The 24117-nt window shown below is 37.3% G+C and overlaps 1 long non-coding RNA gene across 1 annotated transcript in view; it reads right to left on the bottom strand.

The window, feature by feature from the left end:
* Positions 1-17371: 17371 nt before the first annotated feature.
* LOC143655617 (uncharacterized) overlaps positions 17372-24117 on the bottom strand; it is a 228693-nt gene continuing 221947 nt past the window's right edge. The window contains exon 3 of the long non-coding RNA XR_013162185.1: positions 17372-18200. This is a non-coding gene — a long non-coding RNA (uncharacterized LOC143655617). The remainder of the gene's footprint in view (positions 18201-24117) is intronic.

Below are 24117 nucleotides of genomic sequence, written 5' to 3'. Positions count from 1 at the left end.
TGGAGGTGCGAACACCGGAAAGGGCTTCCCCAAGGCCACCTGGAAGCCTCTCCTCTGTGCTGGGCCCTCTCTTCTTATTCTTTCCTCTTAGGCCTTCTGCTTTTGCTTGTGTCCAGTGACGTTTGGAATTTTTTTTTTCCTCCTTTTCTTACTGTAGTTTCTTATTTGTCTTATTATAATAAATAATGTGAGTCAGCCTCCTCGCTGGGCAGTGTGGGAAGTCCTGAACTCCTGGCTTTAAATATCACCCTGTGTATGATTTGAGCAGAGGCTTTAAAAATACACATGACATATGCGCATTTCATATATATATATATAGATACCTTTATTTGTCTTGCTCGTTGTCAGGAGTCCATGAAATAATTGCCAACCACTGCTGCTAATGGTGACAGCTGTGGGGCTGGCTGAAAGATACTCAGATTTGGACGTTCAGGCAGCACTCAGACTTGGAACAGAGAAAATCTAGTTCAGACACAGATTTTAAAGTCTGCTAAGGATGTCCTCATTTATATCCCTGCTTCCTCTAAATTTCAGCTGGAGTGATTCTATTGTCACTTTGAGAGTAGAGTGATTTTCATCTATGTTTAATTGCACCAACTACTTTGGAAGCCTGAGCAAGGCAAGCACCAACAATTTGGCTTCTTGGCATTTCCTGTATTGCTCTAATATGCTGGCTTGTAAATAGTAGGCACTAAATATGTATTTGTTGGGTATTGTTTAAGTAAGCCAGAGTGTAGTATGAAGATCAGGAGATGCTAAATCCAGGGGTTCTTAGGTTCTCTCACAGACGGGATACATAATGGTTGAAATCACTATGGAAAAACTATATTTTATGTATATTTGCTTAAAAAATGTTTTGCTTTCCTGAAAGCAGTAACCAAGAGTTAAAATGCCCTAATGTTTTGTTTAAACAAATAAACAAACATGCTTTGGTCCCTAAATGGGAACTTTAGAGCTGTCCCTAAATTAGTATGATTACATTGTTACTCTTTTAAAAACAGGTTTTTTAATGGTTAAGAACAGTGAAATTTACAAATCAAACTCTTGATCACTATTCTCTTATGGAGATACCAATGGAGTGCTCTTAACCTGTTTCTATTGTAACATTAACTAAATAAACAGATGTATTATGCTATTGCAAGTGGTCTGACTTTGTGATTTAAATTGATTTTTTCAATGGATTATTTGAATACATACCCACACACTAACTTGGTTGCCTCATGTTTCACTTAGATTATAAGAAGAAACCCTGCAGGTTACCTTTAGAAATTTTATCAAGACTGCATTATACTTCAGATTATTTTTTTTTGAAAGCCTGTTAGTTTAGAGAAAGAAAGAAAGAAGTTGAATTAGTATGAATAGAAAGTAGTGCACTGGTTTTCATTATGTATGGCTGTATCTTGTCACCAAACTGACTAGATGATATCTCAATCTCTCACAGATTAAACTACTGTCTGCCCTCACTTATTACCTCAGATTTTGCTGTTGGAACTAATTGGTTAATTTTCATCCTAAGGAAAGATAGTGGGAGGGAAAAAAATAAGATCTCCTCCTAAAGCTGCTTCAGAGGGCAGTGGGTAAAAGAAATAGAAAAATCAGAGTTCAGCATAAGAGAAGAAAGATGTATTTTATGTTTTTTTCAACAGCAGTTGTACCTATCCATAGAAGGATTTAAGAAGGCACTAGAGGAATATTTTTCAAGCAGGCAACAGTATTGATTCCAGAACCAGAGTAGGGAATGGGCCTTCAAATGCCTTTAAACACACTGTATTTCTAGGATTTATAGTTCTGTATATTATCTCAGCATGACTGAGGATGGTTGGACTTTTGGCGTTTTGCTATTTTTAAAAGCTATAGCAGGGTGGTAAATTAAACTCATAAATTAGATGTGCAGAGAAAAAATATTTCATTATTATTATTTTTTTTTATGAATTCCAGGCCCCTTTCAGCTAATTAACTAGGAGGAAAAATTAAAGAAATATTCGGACACCCATTTAAGCTCATCATTTAAGTAGCCATTTTCAGAAAATTTCATTTAAGGCTGTAGTCCTTTTGTAGTCTTCTATAGACGCATACAGAACATCAGTCTACTGGTCTACCACAGCCATGTAGAGGAGTGACTTTACCCTGAAGCTCCCATGGTGAGTTCCGCCCAATGACTAAAGGGGACTGTGAGAGGCTCTAGGCTGGTAACTCTCAGGATCCTTACGTCTCCCTCTTTGACTGTGGCTCTGTTATAAGTCTTTCAAATTCCTTTTTCCTTTTGTTAACTTCACTTATGAGAGCATTCCACATACCCCACATTCCTTTTTACTCCAGAAGAAAAACATAGGAGTTGGATCCTTCAGTCTGAGCCCCTTGATGTGCTGAAGTAGAAAAGAATGTTTAGTACATCTGTGCACCCCCAAGCTCTCTCAACCCCTAATATTTCCAAGCCTTTGTGCTTTTCCTAGAAGTTAAAGATAAGTGCTCCCCTATTCTGATACTATGAGTCTTACCTCAGGATGAGAGACTAAAATGGCATAGGATGAGGATGCCTGCAAATAAAAGAAGTTGAAATAATAATAGTAAAAGGTAAAATAAAAGTAAATAAAATAAAAAATAAAAGTAAAACTAAAAATGTCACTAATGGGAAAAGGGGAAATATCGAAAAGGAGATACACTTTTTAAATAAAAGTCCATTGGTAAAATGTTGACTTTGACAATAAACATAATCATTTCAAAACATAAACTAACCACACTCTTAGTTGTCAAAAGCTGGAAATAGTACATGTGCTTGAGACTTAGATTACAAGTATACTACCAAAAATCTTTATAATAATAATGAACTTAAAATTTACGTTAAGCCAGATTGATCCAAAATTTCAGTTTTGAGTGGACAAGTATAAAAGGAAATGTGAAGTAGGGAATGCTGTTAACTAACAGAATATGTCTGCAGTGGAGGCTGACTGTAGCCCCTCTTCGGCGCCTACGTTTCCAGAATGTTGTATTTGGAAGACCTCAATTGCTTCCAGTTTTAAGAAAGACTTACTATGTGTTAGATTCCATTTGGAGGAGGTCACGTTATGATGTCCAGCTGCTTAGTCAAGCGAGCACTGGCCTGATTGTTAACGTGAGGAGATTTCATAGATTTACATCAGCAGTGAGTTTCTCACATCTATAGCTTATTATATCTACAATCAGTAAGGAGATTGCTTTCAACAATGAGACAGGTATCATTTAACCAGCTGCAGGTCTTAAAGGGAGGATGGATGATTTCAGCAGTCAGAAGAATTTCCATCTCTATAGCCAGCCTGCTTCTCCTGGGGAACTCATTGAAAACTGTCATTGGAGTTCCCAACTTGTGGACTGCCCTGTGGAATTCAGACTTGCCCATCCACACAGTTGTGTGAGCCAATTCCTACAATGACTCTCCTAATATTTACATTATATGTAATGTAAATGTCATTTCTCTTTCTCTGGAAAAACCTGACTTGTACAATATACTTCACCCTTAGTGTTGGGAATGAGTATCAACTCCAACAGAAGTGGGAGGGGAGGGAGTGGATCCCTACAGAAAATGTGAGGTTCAATTCCCTAAAGTAGGAAATAAATGCTATGTTGCAGGGCAAATATAAAATACACTAAGCCTCATCTACAATTGCTCAGCACAGAGCCAGGCATATACACAGGAAGAGCTCAGTACATAGCATATTCGATTATTATTGTTGCTGTAGTTGCTTTAATCATTATTATTACATTATTATTATAACATCTACAGCAGGAAGTAGACAAAGTGATTCAGGTTTTTAAATTCTTCTACTCAATCTTGTCATATAATTAAGTGGATGATGTTAGAGTCACTCAAAATATTCCAAGATTGCTTCATTTTTTTTTGCATGTTAGTACTTCTGAAAGTTGAGAAAAACACAGTTTTATTTATTTATGTAGTGTTTTTCTGTGAAAAAGAATACTAGTGATGTGTTTTATTTGAGAAATTCAAAATGTCTCACAAATGTTAAAATAATTTTGATCTAGAGCTTGACAGATTCCATATGTCCTCAAGTAAATGAGTCACTCTATGCTTCCGATTCCACATCTTTAAAACAAGAATGATTAGACAGTAATACAATTTAGTACAATTTATTACATTCCAATAAGATTAATGACATTGTTTAAATATATGTGTTGTTTTTAAACTGATAAGGGCATTTTTAATGTTATATGCAGCATATGGCTAGGCATACTGAAGATGGCATTGAGATTAGAAACACACAGAACAAAGCATGAAGTGATATGCAAGGATTTGACTAAACCAGATATGATGCTACCCTTTATCATAAGCAATTGGGGCAATTTTTTCTTTAAATATTTAAATAATATTAAAAAATATTTAAACAGTAGAAGTAAGATAGCCCACCACAGCCAGAGGTAGATATATCTTATTAGTAATGTAATATCCAACTACAGATTCCCTTGTTTTACTGTGGCTTACACATATATCTGTGCCACATATTTGGAGGCCTGAAATACCATTGCAAAGACAACCACCTCCCAAGAATTAGACTGACAGTATCAGTTTCCATCAGAGTCACAGTAGTTACATAAAACTGCCAGTACCCAGAGTTTAAATGATAGCTGCAGGGCAGGCAGAGAAGGAAAGAGAAGTAACATTTATTCAGTATCTACATTGGAAGTGGCAGGCGCTGCTAGGTGCCTTTACATGGTCTCCTTTAGTCTTTTCCAAGATCCCAATGGACCAGAAATCTTTAGTTTTCTTATAAGCAAAAACAGAGAGAGAGAGAGAGAGAGAGAGGAAATTGATGGATGCTTGTCCAACATGTTAAAGCTGGGAGATGGAGAACCAGGATGAAAATCAGTGCTGTGTAATGATGGGCAGGTTATTTTCCACTCTTTGTTTCATGTCCATTAGACGAAAAATAAGAATAAAAATGATTTTGTCCCATAATTTTAATAATATCATTTGATACTTTTTATATACTTTGATTAAATAATCCCTCATGTTTACATAATTATCATAGAGATAGTAATAATTCAAGACCACTTCTGCTGGTTATAAGCTGTTATGTACTCCAGAAAACACATCGTTTTTCCTGATCCAATCTCATGTGGCAGCCGTGTTTCTTTTAAACCTGAATCAGTATTGTGAGGTAGAAACTAGATTGGATTGTTTCCATGGAGATGTGACAACCCAGTTGTGGGTAGGACTTTGGATTGGATTCTTTCCATGGAGATGTGACAAACCCAATTGTGGGTGGGACGTTCTGAGATGGAGATGCCACACTCCCCATTCAAGGTGGGTCTTGATTAGTTTACTGGAGTCCTTTAAAAGAGAAAACATTTTGGAGAAAACTCAGAGCTAACAGAGACACAGACATTGGAGATGCTTAGAGTGTGAACAGAGAGAGTTCTAGATGCCTAGACAGGGATGTTTGGAGATGCAAAGCTCAGCAGTTACTGTCATGTGAATTCCCATGATATACTAAGCAAGCCAGAACTCAGAGATGTGTCCTGGAGAAGTTAAGTGAAGGCCCTTGGATGCTTAGAGAGAAAACTGCTGGCATCAGAAGCTGGAAGCAATAGAACTTGGAACAAGGACCAGCAGACACTTGCCACATGCCATATGACAGACAATGGCTTTCTTAAGTCAAGGTATCTTTATCTGGATGCCTTAATTTGGACATTTTTATGACCTTAGAAATATAAACTTGCCACTTAATAAATCCCCTTTATAAAAGCCAACCCATCTTTGTTAGATTACATTCTGGCAGGGTTTAACAAACCAAAACACCACCGAAAACCAAAAGCATAATTTCCATTTCACTTATGAAGAAACAGTAAATATGTTGTAATTATTAGGAATTTAATAATTAGGAGACAATAATGGACATTAGAATATAACAAAACTCTGGAATTTAAAAAGGCAAGATCCTACATAAGCAATATGAATTAATTCATATAAACTTCTCTAAAGAGATTTTACAATATTAGTTGCAATTGGGGGTATTTTTCCCTCTATTTAAACTCTTAAGTTATTCTGCTGTACCAATAGTTGAGAGTAATTTAAAAGCATTAAATTAACTCTTTTTTTTCTAGCAGTCTTTGCAATTAAGAGGTCATGCCATTAATCAGGATGCTGGTTAATAGAATGCCTTGAATTATTCAAGTGAGTAGAGTTTAGTTAAGGATATAGGAGATACCCAGAAAAAATCATCCTTCTAAAATACCAAAAACAGATATAAAAAAACTGTAAACTTATTTCCTAGTAAATTCCTCTTGTAATTATCGTATTGAATCCACAGGCAGTAGGAAGAGCATGCAAAACAAAGAGGTAGCTATGCAACACACAATTTCAAACAGCTGCTGACACTTTAAATATGGGGTCTGCCGAGTAGTTTTCCTAAATGAGTGCTAACTCACCTGCAGCTGCATCTCTCATCTCATTTGCAAACCAAGGATGAATTTATAAGAATAAAATTGATGACTACATTGATTCCTCTGAGAGTTTTACTCCTTTTCCAGTGACTATCTTTTTGAGAGTGAGAATGTCTAGACTCATCAGAACCAACATCTGGTTATACCCCCTTTCAAAATTAAATAAAAGTGATTCCACTCCAAATAGAATGTATTTTCAAACTTTCCTCTCACTTTTCTGAGAAGAGCACAGGAAATTTTAAGGAGAAGCCTTTGGTAACCAAGCGAAGAGTTCTTCCAAAGCGGTGAACATCAACGGCAGGGTGGAACGACAACCAAGATTTTTGAGGGCAAGACCCAGTTTTTACTCTCACTTCCTAAAGCACAAATGAAGCAACTTGAATACCCAGTTGTTTTGCGTTAGTCTACAAATTCCATGGAATTCATTTGTCTTTTAAAAAAAATATTTTTATTGACAAATTTTCACACACATGCAGTCCATACATGGTGAACAATCAATGGCTCACAGTATCATTGCGTAGTCGTGTATTCATCACCATGATCATTTTTAGAATATTTGCATCACTTCAGAAAAAGAAATAAAAAGAAAAACATGCATACATCCCAAACCCCTTATCCCTCCCTCTCACTCATCACCAGTATTTCAATCTATCCAGTTTATTTTACCCATTATCCCCTCTATTATTTTATTTTTTCTCTAATTTTTTTCACTCTTCTGTCCATACCCTAGATCAAAGGAGCATCAGAAACAAGGTTTCACAATAAATATTCTTATTATAAAAGCTATATAGTTATACAATCATCTTCAAGATTAATGGCTACTGGAACACAGTTCAACAGTTTCAGGTACTTTCCTCTAGCCATTCCAATATACCATAAACTAAAAAGGGATATTATATAATGCATAAGAATGATTTCTAGGATAAACTCCCAAACTTGGTTTGAAATCTCTCAGCCACTGAAACTTTATTTTGTCTCATTTCTCACTTCCCGCTTTTGGTCAAGAAGGCTTTCTCAATCCCATGATGCTAAGTCCTGGCTCATCCCTGGAGTTCTATCCCACATTGCCAGAGAGATTTACATCCTTGGTAGTCATGTCCCATGTAGGGTGGGGGTGGGGGCATGGCAGTGAGTTCACCTGCCAAGTTGGCTTAGAGAGAGGCCACATCTGACAAACAAAAGAGGTTTTCTGGGAGTAACTCTTAGGCATAATTATAAATAGGCTTAGCCTATCCTTGGCAGGAATAAGTTTCATAGGAACAAACCCTAAGATCAAGGACTCAGGCTATTGATTTGTTTGTCCCCACTACTTGTGAGAATATCAGGAATTCTCCAATTGGAAAAGTTGAATATTTCCTCTTTTCTCCCAGGTCCCCCAAGGGGACTTTGCAAATATTTCTCTTATTCACTGCCCAAATTACTCTGGGATATATCGGGGCATCACATTAACCTGTAAAAATCGACAAGATCTCACGCCCTATTCAAGATTCCATATACTTAACAGTGTTCGACTAAACTGACCAAAAAAGCTAAATTAGGTAATGTGCTACCCAAAATATAAATTTTGCACCAATTAAACATCTCTCCCTTTGGTCTCATAAAGAAGTTGAAGTTTTAAAATATGGGTGATATCATCCTTTACCTGTGTTCTGATTGACACCACTCCTATCCAGATCGCTTCATTCATAGCTCTAGTTGAAGTTTGATTCCCTTTACAACTTTTAAAACAGGTCCTCTATGGGTACTGCTGACTTTCATTGCTTCAGTGCTCTAACTCTGAATCTCAGGTGTCACATAAATACCTGAAGTTTCTGGGAATTACTGGGTTATATACAAACAGCTTAGTGTCTCAGAATTTAGAAATAACAGTTACAACTCCTGAATATATGTGACTGCTGTAAGAGCTTACAATCTAGGACCCTTTACAGTGGGTCCCAGCCTATGCTCTCGACTTTGGTTCACCAAGTTTTATATTAGAGTTAGTCCACATGAGTGAGGCATGGTAATCATTGTCGTTTTGTTTCTGACATTTCTTTCAATAAATAGTTCTTAAGGTTCATTCACCTAGTTGCATGCCTCACAACTTCATTGCTTCTTGTGGCTGCTCAGTAATCTGTTGTATGTATGCACCATAGTTCCTCCTTCCATTTCTCAATTGTTGTACCCTTAGGTCACCTCCATCTATTGTGAATCAAGAACACTGCCACCATAAACACCAATGTACAAATGTCCATTTGTGTCTCCACACTCAGTTCCTCCAGGTATATGCTGAGCAATGGGGTTGTAGGATCTTATGGCAACCTCACCCCTAGCCTCCTGTGGAGCCACCACACTGCCCTCAAGGGGGCTGCACCTCTCAGTTTCACTACCAACAGTGAATACATACATTGCTTTCTCTGCATTTTCTCCAGCACTTGTTTCTGTGTTCATTTTTAAGTTTTATTCATACATCATACAATCCAACCTAAGTACATAGACATGACTTCGCCACCATAATCTATATGAAGGCATTTCCTTTTCATCCACAAAGAATCTATAGCCCTCCCCCCTCTGCCCCACCTACTGACATTTAGTTTTGGCATAATGCCTTTGTTAAATTCAGTGGAAGCGTATTACAGTGTTACTGTTGACTATAGACTCCAACTTGCATTGATTGTACTTTTCCCTGTATACTGTCCATTTTCAGCACCTTGCAATTTTGACTTCATTTTTTCTCCTTCATGCAAAAGCATTTTTTTTATTTGTACATTTTGATCACCATCATTGTCTACAGTAAGCATTCCTAAAATATACCATCTGTCTTTATCCTCTAACTTTCCTTCTGGTTTCAATGCATGACCCCAGCCCTTCTCCTTCAATCAAGCTCACATTCAGCTTCATTCAGCGTACTTATATTATTGTGCTAAAATCAGGTAGTATTGTGTATCCATTTCTGAATTTTTCAATCCTGTTGCACAATCTGTATCCCTTCAGCACCAAATGCCCAATCTCTACACTATTTCTATCTCCTGATAACCTGTGTCCTTAACTTCAACTCTCAAAGTTCACTCATTAATGTTAGTTTAGATTAGTGAGACCATACAATATTTATCCTTTTGTTTCTGGCTAATTTCACTCAGTATAATATTCTCAAGTTTCATCCACATTGTTAGGTGCTTCATGACTTCATTCTGTCTTACAGCTGTGTAATATTCCATCATAGGTATATACCACAGCTTATTTAGCCACTTGGCTGTTGATAAATATCAGTAAGCAAATGTCTGTTTGTATCCTTGCCTTCAGTTCCTCTGAACATATACCTAGAAATGGGATTGCTGGATCATATGGCAATTCTATACTTAGCTTCCTGAGGAACTAACAAACTGCCTTCCAGAGCAGTTGTCCATTGTACATTTCCCCCAACAGTGGACAAGTGTGCCTCTTTCTCCATATCCTCTCCAGCACTTGTCGTTTTCTGCTTTTTTGATAATGGCCATTCTGGTGAGTATCAGATGATGTATCACTGTGGTTTTGATTTGCATTTCCCTAATAGCCAGTGAGGTTGAGCATCCTTTCATGTACCTTTTAGGTCTTTGCATTTCTACTTCTGAAAATTGTCTGTTCCTGTCTTTTGCCCATTTTTAATTGGGTTGTTTGTCTTTTTGTTGTTGAGTTGAAGACTCTGTTTATATATTCTGGATAGTAAACCCTTATCTGATAAATGCTTTCTAAATATTGTCTCTCTTTGTGTAGGCTGCCTTTTTACTTTCCTGACAAAGTTGCTTGATGCTCAAAAGTGTTTAATTTTGAGGAGATCTGTTTATCTATTTCTTTTTTCAATGCTAATGATTTTTTTCTAACACTTTTATGGCCTTAGCTCTAATGTCTTGGCCTTTGATCCATTTTGAGTTACTTTTGGTTTAAGGTATGAGATATAAATCCTCTTTCATTCTTTTGCATATGGATATCCAGTTCCCCAAACTCCATTTATTGAAGAGGCTGTTCTGTCCCAGGTAAGTTGCCTTGACCACCTTATCAAAGATCAATTATCCATAGATGAGAGGGTCTATTTCTGACACTCAATTAGATTCCATTGGTTAGTATATCTATCTTTATGCCAGTACCATGCTGTTTTGACCTGTAGCTTCATAATATGCTTTAAAGTCAGGTAGTGTGAGACCTCCCACTTCATTTTTCTTTCTCAAGATATCTTTAGCTATTCTGGGCAACCTACCCTTCCAGATAAGTTTGTTTATTGATTTTTCTACTTCTGCAAAGTAAGTTGTTGGGATTTTTATTTGGTATTGCACTGAATCTATAAATCAATTTGCATAGAATTGACATCTTAACTATATTTAGTCTTCCAATCCATGAACATGGTATGTTCTTCCATTCATTTGAGTCTTCCATGATTTCTTTTAGGAATTTCTTTTAATTTTCTGTGTATAAGTCTTTTGTACTTTTGTTACATTTATTCCTAAATATTTGATTCTTTTGTTTACTATTGTATATCTATTAGAATAGCTAAAATCACAAAATTGAAAATACCAAATACTGGTGAGAACATGGAGCAATAGGAATTCTCATTCTTTGCTGGTGAAAATGAAAAATGGCATAGTTACTTTGGAAAACAGTTTGGAATTTCTTACCAAGCTAAACATAGTCTTAACATACAATTCAGCAATTGTACTCCTGGGGGGTTACCCAATTGATTTGAAAGTTTCTGTTCACACAAAAGCCTGCTGCAGGTGAATGTTTATGACAGCTTTATTCATAATCACACAAAACTGGAAGCAACCAAGATGTCCTTCAAAATATGAATGAATAAACAAACTTTGGTACATTATGATGATATATTATTCAGTGATCAAAAGAAATGAGCTGGTTAGCTATGGAAATACATGGAGGACACTTAAATAAACATTACTTAGTGGAAGAAGCTAGTCTGAAAAGGCTACATTCTGTATGATTCCATGACATGACATTCTGGAAAAGGTTAAACTACAGAGATGATAAAATATCAGTGGTAGTCAGAGGTTCACGGGGAGGAAGGCATGAATAGATGGAGCACATACGGGAACTTTAGAGCAGTGAAACTATTCTGACACTGTAAGTGTGGATACAAGACATCAAAACCCATTGAACTGTAAATCACGGAGAGTAAACCTTAAAGGAAACTATGGACTTCAGTTAATAATGTTTCGATACTGATTTATCAATTATAACAAAGTACCAAATTAATGCAAGATATTAATAATAGGGAAAACTGTGAAGGGCAGGAAACTGAGGGCATATGGTAACTCTCTGTACTATGTACTACATTTTCTTTAAAACTGCTCTAAAAAATGAAGTATTAATAAAAAGAAAATGTAGGAAAAGTGGGGGGAAACTAAGGATTAGTGGTAACATGCTTATTAATAGCTTGGCTCTGCATCTTTTTTATTCCTTGTCCTTAATAATGTTTTGTTTCTTTAAAAAAGGTGGTCATTTTTAAACAGCAAATTTTCCAATGTGGATTTTTAAATTACTATTCTTGCTTGAAAGGATTAAATTCATTTTATTTCATCACTGGAGTAATGTACTATTTGTGGATCAACATTCCCAAATGAATATTGATTAAGGATAGTTTTCACAAAAGAAATGCTATGAAAAGAAACTCCTTCAAAATGTATTTTTTTTCTACCTTGGCATGACATTTTATGAATAGTACATGAGTCATCATCCATATCAGTCAGGAAAGGCTGGTCTTTTTTCTTAGGGGTAGATAGATTTCCCCTGTTTATAATATAAATAAATAATCTTACATGGCATGAAAATAAAAAAAGACACTGAGAAATGTAATTTTCCTCTACAAATTTAGAGAGATATGTGGTAGCATTAGGTGTTATATTGATTAGGCTAATGCAAGGGCACAAAAGCACAAATAAGCACAGGTTTTCAGGTAATCGTGAAAATTACCATAAGTAGCATGATTTGCATAATTAATAATTGACAGATTTTTCAGTTGATTTGCTGTTTGGTTGAAAATTAATGCAACCTACCCAATTTTCCACATTCCCATTTCCAGAATTTATTTTCCATCTCAGTGTCCAAAGTTAATGAAAAGATTCCTCAAAGTTATAAATGATTAATAGATACACATAATCATCCTTTGAATCATCCTTTGAATGAAAGCTTTAACATAATTTAAACAACTAATGTTTAATGCTGTTTTGTATTAAACAGTGTCATAGAAAGTAATCTAAAATTATATTTAAATAAATCTTGAAATGTTTATGTTTAGATTAACATATTATGTGAGGCAGACAAAAATCATTCTTGCAGTATATTTTTCTATAATTTAATTCCAAGCCCATTTGTATTTTAATCAGCTATTATCATTGCCTGTAAAAGAGTGTTTCTCTTTTTTAAAGGATAGCTCTTGACCTATAAAGGATAAAGTCCTACAGTTCCTAGGCTAGTATTTGAAAATAGAGATTGAAGAATGTAGTTTTTTAAAAATTTAATGAATTCTAGATCCTCTTTGAGTTTAAATTTAAGTGTAAAAGAAAATGGTAGCACAATGTAATTAATACGACTGAATTATACATTTGAATAATTATACTACTTACAGGGAAATTTTAGGTTGTATACACATTGCTAGAAAAAAAAATTCTAGAAAAAACCATTGAACTGTACAACACAAATAGTGCACCCTAATGTAAAGTATGGACTATAGTTAATGGTATAATTATAATAATATTGCTCCATCAATTGTAACAGTTACTACACTAATGTAAGTGTTAATAATAGGGAAAACTGTGGTGAGATGCGGTACATGGGAACTATGCATTTTCCCCATGATTTTTCTGTATACCCACAACTTCTTTCATTACAAAAAAGGAGAAAGAAAGAAAACCTTATTTTATGGATGGATGGAGAAAGTTCCATCTACATATCATCAAATGTTTTGATAAATGTGGAAATGCAAAGAAGATTGTTTTACAGTTGTTAGCGAAGAAATAATTTTTTATTGTATAAACATTTTTTGTATAACTTTATTGTATGAGCAAAGGTTAATTCTCTCATTCACTCAACAAATATTTTAATGTCCTGCAACTTATAATAAGACAGATAAAGCTGATACTTCCATGGAATTTATATTCTAATGGGGTGAGATATATACAACAAAAATATAGATATAAAGATAAAACAAGGTAGTATGAGGATAGTGCTTCTAGCAGACTAAGAAGGAATTGTCATTACACCTTCTGAGGGGGTAGAGTTTAAGGTAAGCCTTCAATGTTTTGAAGAAGATTGCTCTGAAAAGATCTAGGGAAAAGGTCATTCCCAGCTGAGTATCTAACATGGGAATGGTGTATTCCAGGAACTAAAACAAAGAGGGAGCAGAAGATGATAGGCCATGAAAGACAGTGGCCAGAAAGGAAGGAAGAAAATCAAGAGAGTAGAGTGTTCCTAAAAAGAGTCAGTGGTCAACTGTGTCAGACGCTCATGAAAAGTTTAGTAAGATAAGGACACTATGGTGACCATTGAATTTGGCACCAGGCGGGATTTTTGCTGACCTGTGGTAGCAGTTTCAGAGGAGTAGAGGGCATGAAGAGTAGAGAGCAATTGGAGTGGGCAGAGAGAGAAAGGAATGGAGAACAATGGAGATAGCAACCTTAGTCAACTCTTCTGAAAAGTTTTTCTCCAATAGGGAGCCAAGAAATAAAGGAGACATCAAGGAAACGTGTTTATGCCAACAGGAATAATTCAGAACAGGGAGAACTTGAAGAGAAGGAGGAATTGTTTAGAAGTAGAGTCCTAGAGGAGAAGCACAGGCTTGAGAACTGCATACACATTCTGGATTTGGTGGCAGCAGGGCTTTATCATCTCTTGTAAGGAAAGAGATGAGAAGATGGTACATAGAGGGTGATTTGAAACTAGTGATGGAGGCTGACAGTGTGAGGAGGTATGAAATCTGGGTCATAGTCTCATTTTAGAGAATAGAAAATAAATATATAATAAGATATACAAGAAACCAAGCAGTATCACATACTCAGGATTTTTGGTCACGAGTTTAAATTGGGATCAGTCAGCACAAGTGCATACTATTTTTCAGGCTTTTTAAGCTGACAGTGAAATAAGAGATAGTGGAGTGACCAGAGTTAGAGTTTTTTGGGGGAAGTAAAATGGAGGAAAAGAAGGACAAGGGAGTTAAATGTTTGTGTGTGTGTGTGTGTGTGTGTGTGTGTGTGTGAGTAGTTATAATGTTGAAATATGAAATAGCTGAATAAGGAAAAAAGAGAGAATGAATAATGAACAAGGGTAGAGACGAGGAGAGTTGATGATCTGGATAATTTGATAAGATCAAAACATTGCCAGAGTGAGAATGAGAGAGAGAAAGATGGTGGTGAGCTTGGAGAATGGGGCCCCCGAAATTGGGGTTCAAAACATCATTAGTGATAACAAGGTCAAAGGCAAACGTGTGGGATTAGGGAGCTGCTGTGAGATAAAGGGGAAGGTGAGGCTGGGCAACTAAGGGGCTGGCATGTTGGATGAATGCTTCCCAGGAAAATAAAATTGATTGAAATTAAGAGTGGAGATGACAGAGATTCACATATTAAAATCATCTGTGAATAGAGGGAAGGGACTGGGGGCTAGAAGACGCCAACTACAAGAAAGATGATGCAGTCTGATGGGATCGGAAAGGAGCCTGAGCTTTTTGAAGAGAGAAGAGAAGTGATATGGAGGTGTGAAAGAGGAGCAGGGAGGACAACAGCCTCACCCTCAAACCCCAAAGTTTATCTGCTTTAGTGACCAAATCATTCATTCCCTTTATATCCAACTAATTGGTATTGCATAGATAACACAAAATCTGTTCCAGCAACTGTCATGGCTAGAAAGGGATAGGATTTCATTTAAGTTTAACCCTCTTGTTTCATATTTATTCTATTACATAACAATATTTAACTTGACCTCCTCCCAGTGGTACTCTAGAGAATCGTTAGCTATTAGTACATGAAGTGTTTGAAATTTTAATATATTCTCATTTTTCCTTTGAAGAGTTTCCTTGTATGAGATAAACTTTGATATCTTGGAGTATTGCATTGGGGAGATGGAAACATGATATAGTTACTAGGAAAAAGGTATATTATCATAGGTAATAAAAGTGCATACCTAAACTTTCCTTTTTCCCTTCAAACTTCAGGCTTATAATTTAGTATTAAAGATCTGATCCTCCCTTTAGTTGAGTGAAGCTAACAATGCAAAACAATCAGTATTTCTGGGGTAAAATTTATAGGAACAACTTATAATACACACTTTTTTCTGTCCTTTTGACAAATATGCCACCTCTGTTGACACCTTATGATAGATCCTTTTCTATTTGTCTTCTTAAAATAGTGTATCTCACAGGGAAAATAAGCAGAAAACATATAACACAACACAACTGTTTGTTTTTTCATTTCGCGTTCATGATTACTCTGATCGTAAATGACATACGATCCAAGCCAGGAATACATGCCTGGGCCTGGCAGAGGACATTTTTCATCTCGTGCAGCTGGGTTACAACTTCAGCAGCAGGTGTTTTGAATCTCAGCGAAGTAAAACATGCTTCTAAACTCACTTCTCAGGTTGGGCATACTTCAGCATGTTTCAAGGGGCCAGAAATAAAACGTTTTGCCTTTCTATTTGCTAAATTTCTCTAAATCATGGAAGTCTGTGGTTTGATCTTAGACTATATAAGCTTGGCTAAATCTTTCAATGTGATGTTTTTTGTGATCAGAACCTGGTTACCTGGCCCATCCTTCCTACCCTTTGTCCTGCCCCTTCCCCTACACACGTTTGATCCTGAAAACTTCCTGAATGTTCACCCCTCCACCCCATTCCTGCTGCTTGGAATGCTCTTACCTTCTTCAGCCACCGGGAAAACTTCAACCATCTTTCCAGATTCAGCCAAAGCATCACCTTCTTTGTGAAGACTTTCCAAACTACCCCATTCTCCCTTCCCACTGCTGGTCAGCATCTCTAAAATGCATTTTCAAACAGTCCACTTCTGAGACTGAAAGAGTGCCCTGTTAATAGTGATGCTGGGACATCAGGCAAGGACTGATTAATTATAGCACTATTATGGCATTGTATTGTGAATACATCCTCACCAGGCAACCAGAATATGAGGACAAAGCTGAAATGAGTCCTCTGTCGAATGGCCAATGGTATTTAAATACTTAGTGGATAGTTATTGCTTACCGTCTTTCTTCTAGTAAAAACACACAAATTTTTCTTGAGAGAACCACTCCTCTCCTACTCTTGGTATGCTTCCACGCCACGTCCATGTGGTTTGGAGGGAGCTGGACCACTCCTTGTCCCACCGCCATAGGCGCATGGTTCAGTTTCTGCAGATCAGAGGACCCCAAGTCACTTACCGGTTCCCAGTCAGTGACTGGCTCGTACAGAGCAGTGGAAGTCCAATTTCCTCTGTAGTTGCTGTACAATGAACCTGGAACTTCCTAAGAAGAGATTATGAGAATAAAGCCAGAGTTGAAGAAGACAGAGGCAAGACATGGATACAAAAAAATACAAAAGCCTTTGTTAGTTACCTAGTATTTTATTTCACATTATCTTGTGCAGCGTCTATAAAGTTATCCTTTCAATCTGACATTTATCTGGATATGAGATTAAAAAATATGAACTGTCTTTTGGTCGATGTGTATTTCAATTCATCTTTGGCTGAAGATAATGGTGTTCTGCTCTATTATTATTGTAACTTGAAAACTGTAATATAATATCTCTAATGGACCAACAAGTGAACCTTTTTTATGTTTAAATAGAATATGAAAAAATATATTGGTGAAGACCTCATTGTTGAAAAAATACTTTTCCTGGTCATCCTGAAAATAGGAAAAGAGAAAATCTCTTATATCAAACAAACAGAAGGAGCACATTACTTTACCAGAAATCCTTAACCACTCTCCATTGGTACAACTTAAACAAAAGGCAAATAATAATAATAACAATAGTAATAATAAAATTTAAAGAACAAACAAAGGTTTCTCCCACACAGTCATGCTCTTTTTTACTAGTGGTATTCAAAAGGGCAAAGTCATTTCACATTGAGCATTTGGAGGAGCAAAAGATCAACAGATGTTTTTACCTAAGTATCACCTCCTTTTCACTTGGGGAACTAACTTTCTAAACTGATTTCCATGTCAAGTTATTACACGTCCTTCTCAATTTGGAGGCTGTGTATTATAGTTCAGATTTATAGCTAGACACAGAGTTTTGATATTTCCAAAAATGTATTCTTCATATTCTCAATCAGCCAGCAACTATTTACAAAGAGTGCTCTCTGTGTGTCCCTATGTCTTGAAGGAACCCTCTCCCAAAATGGTTTCTGTCTTTTAGTTCCCAGTAGTTAACAGCTTGTAATTGGGCTGGAGTGACAAGACAAACAGATGTCTACAGACATTCTTTTCATCTATTTTAATGCCACACACAACTCCCTTACACAAACCCTAACTCCAGTCATGATCATTGTGTCCCTTGATTCTTCTGATATCCACTGGGATATAGGCTAAGCTGCTGGAATAGAGAGACCTCAAGACACCAGGGTTCAAACCCGGCGGAAATGTATTTCTCTCCTACACAACAGTCTGGAGGTGGGAGCTCAGGCTGATGTGGTGGTTCTGCTTCACAAAACCATGCAGATGCTCAGGTCCCTTCATCTTGAGCTTCTACCATTCTCTAGGGTGTTGTCTTCACTTTTATAGTCAACGACCAGTCAATGCCGCAATCGGGATTTCATCCTTCAGAAAGTAATGATACACAGTTTTATTTTAAGCAAGTGTAAAAGAAATAATTTCAAACAATATCTAGTTCTTTTCTATTTATGAACACCCAGATAATTGCACTTTTTTCACTTCTTGGACTTAAGCCTGGCTACTTAACTATTTTGGTTTATGAATATGAGCCAATATGGCATGAATCTTTTCTGTGGTGAAGTTTCAATTGGTGGTGCTTGATGCTCCATCCCTGGCTTCCCTGGCCATAGCGAGCCCAGAACACTTGTTCATGTGGAGGTGCTACGACATGGAATCTAGCAGGAATCCTGAGCCAAAACATAAAAGATAGGTGTCTCCAGAGATTCATCTGGGCTCGTAACATATTTTTGTGAGCAAGAAATAAAATTTGTTGTTTATCCGAAAAAAAAACCATATCATATTCTACCTATTACAGCAGATGATATGAAGTTCATATACATTACGTCTACTCATGTTTTATCTCTGGGAACACAGTCACCTGGATGTATAAGGATATCATATATTCCATTACTATGGAAACAGAAGCAGAAGAAATCAGATGGTGGCAGGACAATGAGCAGTCTGAGTCACTGTTTTGTTCAGTGTTGCACTTGCTTGGAATGCCCCCTTCCCACCTCCCAGTATGAGCATATCCTGCACATCCTCCAAAGCAAAGCTTTCTGCAAAGTTCTAGACCCACTATTATTTTTCTCTCCTCTAAATTCTGATGGGTCAATATTTAAAACCCTCTATTATGTGATTCACTCATTTGAAAAGATTATGGACTGCCAACATCTTTCCAGATATCTCCAGTGCTGATGAAGGCCAAATTAGCCAAAGAAGGCCCTATGAAGGATTTAAATTGGCAGGGGAGGAAAGGAGACATTTCAGCATGGAGAAATGAGACAGGTGGCCTAACAAGGGCAATGGTACATCTTGGGGGTTCTCTGGAAAGTAGGCTAGACAAAGACATTGGGTGAGACCAGGCTTTGAGAAGTCAATAGTGGAGTTGAGGGATTTGATGGGCTCAAAAATCAGATGCCAAAGCTCCTTTTGAAAAAAAGGGAGTTTAAGAAAGATTAGTTGGTTTGCCAAATGAATTGGGACATAAATAGGGACAAGAGAATGATTAAATGAAGTCTGTGGTGAAGAAATCCTAGATTGGTATGCTGGTTTGAAGCTGTTATGTACCTGAGAAAAGACCTTATTCTTTTAATCCATTCCTGTGGGGACAGACCTGCCATGGATGTAGCCTTCAGATCAAGTTGTTTCAACTGAAATGTGACTCAGCAATTCAGAGTGGGTCTTGATCCTTTTGTGGAGTCCTTGATGAGAATAAGAGAGAGCTCAGAGACAAATGCCCAGATTGGCTGAGGAAGCCACTGGAATCAGAAGCTGAAAGCAGTGGAACCCGGGAGCAAAGGATGAGCAGATGCCAGCCGTGTGCCTTCCCAAGTGACAGAGGAACACTGGATGCCAGTAGCCCTTCTTCAGAGAAGGTATCTTCCTTTTGATGCCTTAATTTGAGAATTTTCATGACCTTAGAACTGTACATTTGTAAACTAATAAATCCTCATTGTAGAAGCCAATCCATTTCTGGTATATTGCATTCTGGCAGCTTTTGCAAATTGAAAAATTGGTATGGTGATGGTGGATGTGAAGAGAAAAGGGAAAATCTAATGGGCACCTCAAAGGGAGGATCAATAGGAATTGGTGAAATAGAATTTAAGGATTAAAGAAAAATATGGGTTTAAAAAAGTCATCTGAAGATTCCAGTTTGGAATTCTGGAGTAAGATTTACATCACTAAAATGATAGATATATTTTACAAAAATGAAACTGTGATGAGTTTAATTTGAGGCATGCTGCTTTTGCTGAGGGGATGTTGAGCAAGCAGCCAAGATCTGGAGATCAGGCATCGCTGCTGATGAAGACATGGTCTTAGGAAAAGCATTCTGTGAACAGGCAAGACCTGAATAGACCTCTGTTCAGCTTGTATCTCTTCCAGCATGTGTGGATGTAATCAGGACCAGTCCTTGATACAATTGTGATGTGGACCTTGCCTTCTCGTGGCCTCTTCCCCGTTCAGTGCAGCCTCTGGCCCCTCAGGACATGCCAATGGAAAATAAGGCAGAGGAAGATGCCAGATCATCAGGTGGAAGAGAAGGGTAGAGGATGGCTGAAGAGATAGCGGGTAGTGGAAGGAACATATCCCGGAAAGTACTGCATGGCTGAGAGGCACAAAGCCCCTGAGCAGAGGCATGTAGGTAACTTCTAGAGTGCTAGAGAGGTGAAAGATATGTGCATCTATGTGTGTGTTCATGAGTGTGTATTATACATGCATGCGTGGATATAAATATGTGTGTGCATGTGTGTCAATGCATATGTGCACAATGATTAACTTTATGATGATTTGGCTACGGTATCATGCCCAGGTGTCTGGTCAAATACAAACTTATTTGTTACTGTAAAGGTACTTGTAGATGTGATTAGCATTTACAATAAGTTGATTTTAAGTAAATGAGATTCTGACACTAACATGCATGGCCCTCATATAATCAGTTGAAGGCCTTATGAGAAAAAAAAAAATGAGGTTTTCTGGAGAAGAAGAAATCTACTTCAAGATTACAGAATCTCCTCTTACTGGAATTTCCAGTCTGCCTGCCTCCCCTTTGAATTTCAGACTAGCCAGGCCCCACAATTGCATGAGACAATTCCTAAATAAATAAAACACTAAACATGCACCCACGCATACCCACACACAAACAGGCATGCATCTTACTGATTCTGTTTTTTAGAGAACTCAGAAACAATTGGATGCATAATTATTCAGAAAAGAGCATCAACTATTTCTACCCCACTATCAACCATCCCCCTCATCTATGTTTCAAATCCACCACCTATTTATCCATTCATTCAAGAAGTACTTACTGAATACCATTTACATGCCAGGTACTTCTGCAGACATTGGGACATGGAAAAGAACCAGACAGACACAGTCTTTGCCCTCACAGGACCTATATATTAAAGGAGACACACAGATGCTTAAAAAATTTAAGTTAAATAATTTGTTATAGTTGTTGTTAAGAGCAAAGGAGAGAACTGTGTTCGTGAAGTTCTATGAATCTTGCCTCCTCAAAGTAAGAGAGCTTGTAGTGCTCTACAGAAGTAAGAAGCATTTTTAGTCAGGGATGCTTTGCAAATAGCTTATTTGGAAGATAATAATCTCATAGCCTGGAGGAGAAGACTCAAACCTGGTCACCCAGAGCCATTGCTACCTCAAACATCCACAGTCCTGGCACCCTAGCCCAAAAGGCAAACTGGATGAGACTAGAGGCCCAGGAATTTTTTTTTCTAGAATCGTGCTCGTTGGCTTCCAGTTCCAACCTGTAGTTTCAGTTTTTGGTCCAAAAAACAAAAGAGGTAAGGATTGCAGAAAGAAGATATACATTGCATGTCAAAAACAGAATGATAACGTAGGAGGCTGAGGGCAGGGCAAACAAACCTTAGGTATGTACATTATTTTTGGGGGGGAGGGGGAGTGCTGCATGGCCTGGGAATTGAACCTGGGTGTCCCTCTTGGAAGGGACATTCTACCACTGAACCACTACATTATTTTAAATTTAATTTGTATTTTCTTCTTTTTCTCTACCCACTGGGCAATATATACATTGAATAGTAGAGTTAGGATTGATAGTGCTGGTTGGAACCATTAGAATCCTAGCTCCACAGACCCTTGAGGTAGAGAAGCCACTGTGCCAAGGTCCTCTGCTCTCCTTAAGTCACAGCCTGCGGGCTGAGGACCACAGTTTCGTCCTTAGGGACAGAGTCCATTGCCAGTGTCCTTTAGCTTAGGGTTGCTGCCTGCCTTTGGTCTGCCATCACTCTTACTATCCCAAATCCAGTGGCATCCAGGCCAATTCGGTTTTCCATTCCAGAATTCTTTCTGCTTTGAACTGTCAGAACATCTTCCACTGGTCTTCTAAGAGGAGCATGTGGGGATGAGTGGGAAGGGGCAGTGTTAGAGGGGGATTGGGAGAAACAGATTCTATCTGGATGTCTTATTTATGGAAGTTTTTGTAAGACAAGAGAAATGGTTCAGGGAGGAAGAATTTCTCTGCTCTTAACCACGTGGGAGTATGTGTGGGTACATGAAAAGTTAGACTCTCAAGGGTGAAGACAAAAAAGTTTTGTTTTCTTCAAGTCTGAGTGTCAATGGGTGTATATTATAAAGCAAAACCTACGCAAAGTATTCTGGAGATCCTTTAAAGTTTTAAATCTGTAAAACTTTGCTTTTCAGTATAAAATTTAATAGTCATTTAGACAAACTTCTTACTCTTTCTGCTTAATTATAATTTATTTAGTAAACCTCTATTAATAGCTTGCAATATGAGGGTAATTTGATTCTGACAAAATGTGGACAGCATCGTCCCTGATTTCAAAAGCATTCAATGTAGTGGAGGAAATGAAAAAATATACACCAGGAACTGCAATAACACAGATTCAAATAAATTGACAAGGGATTTCAGAGAATTGTTTTGGGTTTGGGGTAAATGAGGGAGCTATCTTGGAGGAGGTAGCATTTATACTGGGATTTGTTAAATGGGCATATTTCAGCATGCCAGCTGGTAATGACTGGCATTCAAGATAGAAGGAGAGTCTGTTAAATGCATGGAGCTGCAGTAAAGCAGAGCAGAGGGTAATTCATTTGGCAAAAGCACAGGGTACAATGTGAGACACCATATTTTGGTTTGCTAAAGCTGCTGGAATGCAATATACCAGAAACAGAATGGCTTTTTGAAAGGGAATATATTGTTATAATTTTACAGTTCTAAGGCTGTAAAAATGTCCAAATTAAAAGAAATGAGGTGGGCCACGGTGGCTCAGCAGGCAAAAATGCTTGCCTGCCATGCCAGGGGACCCAGGTTCGATTCCTGGTGCCTGTCCATGTAAAAAAAAAAAAAAAAGCTGCACCCACAAGATTAAAACATGGGGTACTTATTTTCAAACGGGCACACGGGGTAATGAGATTCTGTTATAGCGGTGGTAATCTAGAGTGGGGAGGGTTTTAACGGATGTGTAGCCCTAAGGGAAACCAGCGCAGATAAAAGACATAAACGAGACAGTATTAAATGATGGTGAGGAGTTTCAAGACCACATATCTAAGGGTTAGCTTTAGAAGAGATAGAAATGCTACCCACCCACCCCCGTAATATCCCCACCTACGCTGAAGCCTGAAAAGGGGAAAAGATCACATTTTAAGCACAGAGTGAGTTGAAGGTGCTAACCTCTGAGGGTAAAGATTTCTTAGCATTGGTTCATATCTCTTTACTCCTTGTCACAAACCAAAGAAGTGTGAACAAGAACTTTTAACTCTGACCTTTCTTTCACATAAACCTTAAAAATTCAGTCAACTGTGATTCAGTTTTAGGTACATAGAAATCTTAATTCATTCAACTGCTCTCTAGTTTCCTACCTTTTCAAGGAGAAGGTCCTCTTCTTAAAATGAAAAGGCTTGCTGATCTGCATATGATAACATTTTCAATAATTCTTCAGGCCCCAGCTTGGGAAGAACTGTCATAGATATTGCAGATTTCTACCCATTTATCCCTTCTCCAGTTTCACAGGGATTTTGTGATGGTAAATAAAACAGGATGGTTCATGTAAAATTATTTGCCTATAAAAAGTTGCTATGTGCATATTATAGGTCTATTTAAAAAAGTGCTAGGTGGATATTACAACATATGAATAATCTGTGATGGTTTTGTTTTACTCTTTATAATTTATACTCAATCTTCTTACAAAAAGAATTTAAAGCAGTTTTATATGGCTAATCTTTTTAAAAGCTTTTTGTATGTCAATGAATGGAATAATAGGAAAGAAGATGCTTTAAATGAGACACAGGGCACAGGTAATAATGGCAT

Source organism: Tamandua tetradactyla, chromosome 14, assembly GCF_023851605.1.
Source record: "Tamandua tetradactyla isolate mTamTet1 chromosome 14, mTamTet1.pri, whole genome shotgun sequence".
Lineage (NCBI taxonomy): Eukaryota > Metazoa > Chordata > Mammalia > Pilosa > Myrmecophagidae > Tamandua > Tamandua tetradactyla.
The sequence above is the reverse complement of the archived record's forward strand: the minus strand, read 5'-3'. Positions and strand labels throughout refer to the sequence as shown.